The sequence below is a fragment of the Centroberyx affinis genome, unplaced genomic scaffold, assembly GCF_046629955.1.
Source record: "Centroberyx affinis isolate AG114_WGS23_722 - 3 ecotype Tasmania unplaced genomic scaffold, CSIRO-AGI_Caff_v1 ptg000567l_1, whole genome shotgun sequence".
In the NCBI taxonomy this organism is placed as follows: Eukaryota; Metazoa; Chordata; class Actinopteri; order Beryciformes; family Berycidae; genus Centroberyx; species Centroberyx affinis.
The window spans coordinates 306,431-314,441 of NW_027279210.1; the positions used below are offsets into that span (position 1 = coordinate 306,431).

At 41.9% G+C, this 8,011-nt stretch overlaps 1 pseudogene; it reads right to left on the reverse strand.

Annotated features, from left to right (window-relative positions):
* Window positions 1-5,409: 5,409 nt before the first annotated feature.
* On the reverse strand, window positions 5,410-6,690 carry LOC139643167 (ATP-dependent DNA helicase pif1-like; annotated as a pseudogene).
* Between the last annotated feature and the right edge of the window lie 1,321 nt (window positions 6,691-8,011).

Here is an 8,011-nt window from a genome sequence, read left to right on the forward strand (position 1 = left end):
ACACATCCAAATATGGGGGGGGGGGGGGGGAAGCCACCACCTGCTGAACGTGTTTTTTATACCATTATCCCAGGAATGTAAACTGAGTATGGATGCTCTTTTCTATCAATGCCCTGCTTCATATTTACACAGTGCTATATATTCACCTGGCGGCTGCACAGTACAACCACAGCCTTTTTAGCCAGTCTACTGGTGGCCACTGAGCCAATGAGGCACTGACCGGCTCCACTGCAGCAGTTGGGGGATAAGTGCCCTGCTCTAGGTTAGAGGACTGAATTCCCATGGGACCCAATGCAATATTTTGCAGCGTGGGACTAGGCCTAATTCTTAGTGCTGCGGGTGGGCCGAGAATCAGGGATGTTGCATGAGGCCTGCATTCAACATCCCGCAGCCTTTTCAGGAGCTAGTTGTACGTACTTTGAATCTGAAACTTTTGAACCCTTTCTCCTTAAGTAGTTTGTAAAAATTAATTGGCAATAAACAGAAAGAACCCTTCAATATTCAACTATTTAATATCCATTACATGGGACTAAAATAAATGTTTAAACATCCCAACAAAATTAATATAATCACTGTCCTTTATGACTCCACATCAAAATTGTTTTTCAAGAGCGGTTAGATAGCACAACATACAGCACAATATGGGATAGGCCCAATATCTAGAACATGGGTGCTCTAAACAAAACAATTACATGATGCCCAAATTCCTCTTTTAGACACTGACATTTTCTGACAGCATACAATGGTGAATGGTTAAATAGAAAATTCAACCCTCATTTCAAACAAATAATAAACTACACACTTTGAATTGGATCAACATGTGTTTTTTTAGGGTATCTGTAGCAACCGCTTGGGGCCAGCACAGCCTTTAGGAAGACCCACCACTTCTATTGAGCAAAAAGGGGTTGAGCACTAGATGAAACTTAGTTTACATTTGCTTCCCTCGTGACTAAATAAGATTCTCTACTTTTGAGCAGTACCTAGTTTGATTTGGTTATCAATTAATTCTGCTGCTGTTCATGGGAGGACCACCTTTATCATATGGCCTTTCCTTGCTACAAACTAGCCAGTGCAAAGAACTTGTGCTAACAGTCTCACTAGTCGACCCTAGGTCTCCCTTCCTTGATTGCCTGTCATCCACACATTCATGCAGGGATTATTTTTCCCGTATCATATGATGCACCCCAGCTACTCAAGCTAGCCCTCCCTGCTTATCAAAGAGATATAATTAAGCTATTAAGTCAAGCTGGTCAATAATGCAAATTAGCCTCCTTTGGCAAGAACCGATGCCTTTGCTCAATCTAAAGCGGTCTCTTCCACCTCCAGTAGTGGAAGAAGCACACAAAACCCTGGGGGAATAGTACTCTAGTAAAGAGTCCTCCACTCAAAATTATAACTAAGTATGTGTAATGAATTTATGATTATTGGATATACTGTACTTCAGTCTCAAAAGTAAAAGAAGGTGCTCAATATGATGTCCTCTCAATTAAGTACTTGTAATAATTCCATCTTCAATACATTAAGTTTTATATATTAGATTAAAGTTGTCAATGGTCAAAAAACTGCATCATTTTTTATAAACTGATAACGTTTTTTTATGAAAAACCTTTTCATTAACATTAAGTACTGTAGTAACTATGGATGTTGGATAAATGTAGTTGAGTAAAAAGTTGAAAGTATAAATGTAGTACAGTAAAAATGAGAGGTTCTCAAAAATGGTAACACAGGCATCACAAAACTTTACACACAATCACATAATTGACCGTTTGCAACAATTCTGTTGACTCCTGCACCCCTTAGTTACTGTTGCTGTGTCTGACAAACTGATGGACACTACCATAGATGCTACAGTCCGACTCAGTGGTTCCCCAAAAACACATTGGCCCTCATTTACGAAACGAACGTACGACAGAAAACTGGGCGTACGGTCATTTCCACACAAAGCTCGGCATTTATCAATTTGGACGTGAGTGGAGGCTATGATCAAATCTCACGTCAAGTCTCAACTCGTGTACGCACGTTTTCGAGTCAGCGTGGACTTGCGGTGCAGCAGAGTAAATCTGGCTGAGTCGGAGAATTGTTATTAGACCATATAGTATTCTGACTGGCATCTAAGCATATGCAGCCACATATTCATCACTTAAAAATATGTAGTAGTAATATGTATGTACGGCAAAATATTCTATTTTGTAAAGGTCTACATCGACTATGTGTCATATAGCCTATCCCTAACATAAATAGGTATTTTCAAATTGTTTGCAATTAACGGGGTTAACAGTTTTCTGGTGTAAGATTAATTTCTCTTTCATTTTGAGATAGCCTACTTGTTTGAGGTCTGACCATTTTTTCTTCACCTAAATGTAAAGAATTGCGATAAAAGCTTTATATTAGGCTATACATATCACGGATGTATAAATTAAATATTCAAACCTCAGCTGGAGTTTGATTGCTGTTGACTGCAGCAGTGATTTCTTTCCATACTGCATTTTTCCGACTTCCTTTGATGCCACTTTTCAGGCTGCTAAATAGAACTAATTGGTTCAGTTGGACTTGCGACGTTAGAGTTTCTATTTCGAGGTCAGAGAAGTTTCTCTTCTTGGACGTATTACGCATCTCCATGTCGTAAACTCTGGGGTCGAGGCCTCTAAACCGAGAATATTTAGGGGCATGATATTTAAATGAAGATTGTTTTCAGTCGCCACATTTATCAACGCCCGATCATTCTTACGCTGTAATTGGTGAGATATGAACGTTTCATGAATCACACGTGAACCCTGTCGTAAGATGATTTCTGCGCTCGGATTTGCGCTGGTTTCTACATTAGATTGATAAATGAGGGCCATTTTTACTGTTATGTCCTTGTCAAACCGCTGCAACAAAAGCCGTACTTTTGTACTTCTGAGCCATACTCTCAGTGCGGTGTCGGTGCAACATGTCGGAGCAAGTAGAGGGATACTAAGCACAGATTGGTGGATTGCTATGTCATTCATTATTTTGCAAATGGTCAGTTGGTTTCTCCATAGTAAATAGTTATTACACCAGGGACAGAACATCTAGACCCCCTCTTCAATGCTCCCTGGCATCAAACAAAATAAAAAAACAAAATACTTTTTGAACTTATATTTTATAAATAGCACTGATGTCAACAAATTATAGTCCTTTCAGTCCCTTCTCTACAAATTCCCTTGTAGTTCCTCCTGAGCCTCGTCCACCTCCTGATATCCATGGTAGGTTTGCTCTGACCAACAGTACTGTTAACTAATCCGTGCAGTGACACAAGTAGACAGAACCAGGTGGTTCCGTAGTTCAAACCGTTCTCATTTAAGGGCCCACTCCAAAAATTATATGCAGTAAGGCGGTATTGACTGTGTAAGGAAAACAGAAAAACGTGAGATTGTTGCCAGTCATATATGTCCATCTTCTTGGCAATGGTGGCGAGATGGTGGCTAAACCCTGGCCAGTGAGACATAACACTAGCAACGGCAGCAGTAGTCTGGCTAACACCTAGCCTAACTAAACGTTTTAAAAAATATGTTTAGCACAACGAGAAATCCAAGTACTCACTTGGCCGATGTTTGTCCTCTTGGTCCAGTGGGAAGACACTGTCTTGACCAGTTAACTATGACTAGTTAAATCATTGCAGCATAGGGACTTTCTCCAAGGCATACACGAAAACTTGCCACACAGGCACCACCTGTCCCTGTCAGTCCATTGTTGTTCAGCTGCCTCTTCCACTTTTCAAAATTATTGCCTCACAGAGCAGTTGTGGGTGGGAGGGTTAGGGTTGCATGCTCTGGTCTCACAGGCTGTATTGAGATGCTTCTTTTTCATGCCCAACACTTTGTCCCACGACAAGAAGACTAATTTTGATGTGTTAAATCACTGCAGTACCCCTTTAAGTTCAAAGTAAAGCATATGGCTGAGAATTATATAAAAAAATATATATATACTCCATACGTTTTCCCTTTTGTGCGTAAATATTAGAGGAACACCTGTCACACTGTTACATGTTTAGAAGCAAAGTATTTGAATGCATCAGTCGGATGGGAGTTAATTTTCTATTTCTAACTATTTTAATAACTTTGCCCATACAGAACCACTGTTTGCTCTTTTTGACCAAGTTCTTTGATAGGCTGCCTCAATGTGTTTATTTTACATTATCTCAGTCTAAGTAGATAGGCACATATCAGTGGGCGATTATAAAATCCGAGAATGTCAATACTTGTGTCCTTGTGGAGAATGTTCTTCCCAGGGGTCTTGAGGAGAATGAATTTCTCAAGGATGCAAGCACAGAGAAGAGCACCTAACCCTAACCCTCTTTACAGTATGGGATGGCCTGTGTACTTGCCAGTTCGCCATCAATTAAGAGACACAAATCTTCATTTTCCCAGCTCTTTTAACCACCTCTGTATTCTAGACTTTAGCTCTGTTTGGATGTTATGCACCTTTCTCGCAATGAATCTTGGGGCTTTCTATTTGTTCTCATTCACCAAGTCACCATCAAATGCATCCTCAGTTGGCAAGTAAATGTCCGGGGTCTTTATCCTTCCTCTGTCCTTGTGTTCTTTTGTTTTGGAACTAGAAAATGTGCTCAGTACAGCCTAGACCACACCCTGCGCCCTTCAGGCGTTTCTAACTTTTCCCCCTAACTCACCCCTGACCTCTTCCCCCTGATCCTTCTGGCCCCTCACCCCAGCCCTCCCCACTGGCCCTTCACCCAACCTCACCCTGACCGTCCTTCCTCAGAATTAGAATCAGAATCAGAAAACTTTTATTGCCAGGCAGATGAACAGAACATCAAATAATGCACAGCAGACACACAGAATCATATCCCACAGCAGCATACATCAACAATCCACATAGCACATAAAGTGGTTGGTGCCTATATGTTCAATCTAATAATAATCTTAATTATGATCATTCTCATTATTATACAATCTATATATGGGATAGAGTAGGATGCAGAAATGCAGCTACTTCAAAAGAATTATAGCAGCTTGTAAAAAGAGTCTTACCAGAAAATGGTTATCACAGGAGAGCCCAACTTTACATGCATGGATGGAAATTACAGTGGACATTTACAAAATGGAGAAGATAACAGCATTTGTTAATCATAAATTGGAACAATTTGTTTCACACTGGGAAAACAGGGTTAACTGTGTAATGCCCCTTAGGCCTGATTTTATTTTCACAAATCAATGATTATGTTGTAAAGAAAAGAGCACTCCTTAATTGTACATAGTTGTAGAGAAGGGACTGAAAGTTTGTTTTTTTTCTTCTCTGTGTGTGTTCTTCTGAAAAGTAGTATTTTGAGATTTGTGACAAACATGAATATATGATGTATACATACAGTATCTGATATACATCTTATGGAAATGTTTGTATGATGCTGAATGTCAATAAAAATAATTATAGCACCTCCTTATAGACAGTGTTGTCTGTTATTCCCTCCTCATCACCTTCAATAAATACTTTCACACTGCTGGCTCGCTTTCCCCCGGAGAAAGCTGTGTAGAGCTGGCCATGAGCGAACACTGGCTGAGGCAGGTAGATGCCAACTCGGTCATTCTCTTGCCCCTGATCTTTGTTGATGGTAACTGAGAAAGCCAGCCTGATTGGGAACTGCCGCCTGACAAAGGTGAAGGGAAGCTCATCATTCCTGTCATGGTGAAGAATTCTTGGCAGGAAGATCCTTTCACCCTTGTTTGTCCCTACAGAAATCTCGCATTCAACCACCTTGTCCATCATCTGCACCACCACCATCCTGGTGCCGTTCTTGAGAGTACGGTCAGGAACTGCTTGTAGGTTCCTAAGGAACATGATTGGAGCTCCTACTTTCAGTTTGATCTCATGGTCAGGCACTCCAGAGGGCGTCAGTGAGTTAAGGAACTCTACAGGCAGTGCGTCTTTGTGATTGTCTTCCAGAGCCGAGTCAGCTGAAAAGAAGATTTTCTCTTCTCCAGAGAATTCATCCAAGCACATGTTGTTGATGTTTCTGATATCCTTGTTCAGAGGAGTGTATATAGTGCCTTTTAGAAGGTTGTCTTTGTCACCACATCCATTTTGTAGGTTAGGGAAGATCTCAGAAACCAGAGTCTTCTGATCCTTCACCAAGAACCCTGGAGGAATCTGGACCTGAACTTCACTTTCCCCGTGTTGAATTTTACCTTCCCCCAAATCAAGGAGATAGCTGGAGAACTCCTTTTCAGCTTCATCTGTCCTCATGTTCACCTTCAGCTTGTGCTCCTGCATGAGAGGATAGAGGGGTGACATCTGGATGCAAGCTTGGACTATTTTAGCCCTGCCTGCTCTCTTGACAACTGGTAGTGTCTGCCTAGGGTCTCCACCAAGCAGGACGGCTTTGCCGCCCCAAGGGTGCTCTGACTCCATCAGGTCCCTCAGAGTTCTGTCCACACACTCGACATTAAAGCGGTGGGCAATGAATATCTCTTCCCAGATAATCAACCTGCTCTCTTTGATCAGCTTAGCCAGGGAGGAGTCAGCTTTGATGGCGCAGACAGTTTTCAAAGATTGGGATGGGGATCTTGAATCTTGAATGAGCTGTCCTACCACCCTCAAGGTCCTGAGCAAGCCTGTGCTGCCAACACACAGCACGATGCCACCCTCTGACCTGATCTTAGCTGCGATCACCTTAAAAGTAAAGGTCTTTCCGCAGCCTCCAGGTGGCATGCGCTGCTTGATAGACAGCCTCACAGATTTCCAATTGTTTGTTGTTCAGTTTAGGACTAAGCAACTGTACAATTTGTCTTTGCTCCTCTTTGTTGAATGATTCAGACCTATAAACTTTTGACAGCTTTTCCTCCTCTGTGAATTCTTTTGGATGTGGCATGTCATTGTATTTGGATAGACTACCTCCCATTTGTGTTCATCATCAGTGGCAAGCAGCACCTGATTTTTGAAGAGGTCCATAAACTCTAAACTCTAAAACTTTGAAGAGGTCCATAAACTCTATGTCTTCTCTCGGGCATCTTTGCGCATTGGCCTCTTTGTGGACAAAGTCATCACTGAGGTGTTTGAAGAATCTTTCAAAGAGATCCTTGGGTTCTGAGGGCTGGCAGTAGTGGAGTATGATAGCGAAGGTTTCTCTGACTTTCCTTGAGGATGTGTAGCTTGAGACCTCATGCATAGCGGCAATCTACTCTCCGTCGTCCTCAAGCAAGCCTGCGGCCAGAGCTGCCTTTTTGAAAGTGTTGTACTTATTGCCCTCATACATCTTAAGGTCCTCATAGCTCTGTTGCCCCCTGATATGAGCCAGGAGCAACTTCAAGTAGAATCTCTCTCCCTGGACTACTGACACATTGCACATCCTTCCTATCATCCTTGGAACCTCTCCTCCCTCTGGCTGTATCACTCTTTTTTTCCACTCCCGCTTCTTGTGTAGTGCTCTGGAATCTCCATGTAAAGATACTGCCTTGCCTCTGGGTCTGTTTAGCTTGAAGAAGGCCAGCAATGTAGTGTCTTTGGCTGCAGCCAGGGCCTCCCTTGCATGGCCTTCTCTGAAGACAATGTTCTACTGGCCCTCTGTGTGGATAGCGAAATTGGTCACTGCAGGAAACCGGCCCTGGATGTTATATTCCATCGTTCTCCAGTGAGCGTCATGAGCGTCAATCAACCTGGCATTGACGAACCTGGAATAGCAATAAGAAAAAGAATGAATAAAAAATAGAAAACCACAATGGACAAAGAATAAACATATAGTATAATAATAAACAATGTACAAACAATGTACAATACAATAAACGTACATAATAAATGTACAAAAAATTTACAATAAATACAATAAATACCTGGAGATCTCATCCCTGTTTTCAATGGTGACAGTGCCGACATCAACTCCCTTATGGACATACTTGTAGAGGTACTTGATGGTATGGAAGGAGCCGACAAATTCAACATTGATGTGGCACTTGTACTTGAGAAGGATCCATGGGTTGTAAGGCACGACCCACCTGCTGTCAAACTTAAAGCCGTTCTTCTCAGTGGCGTGACC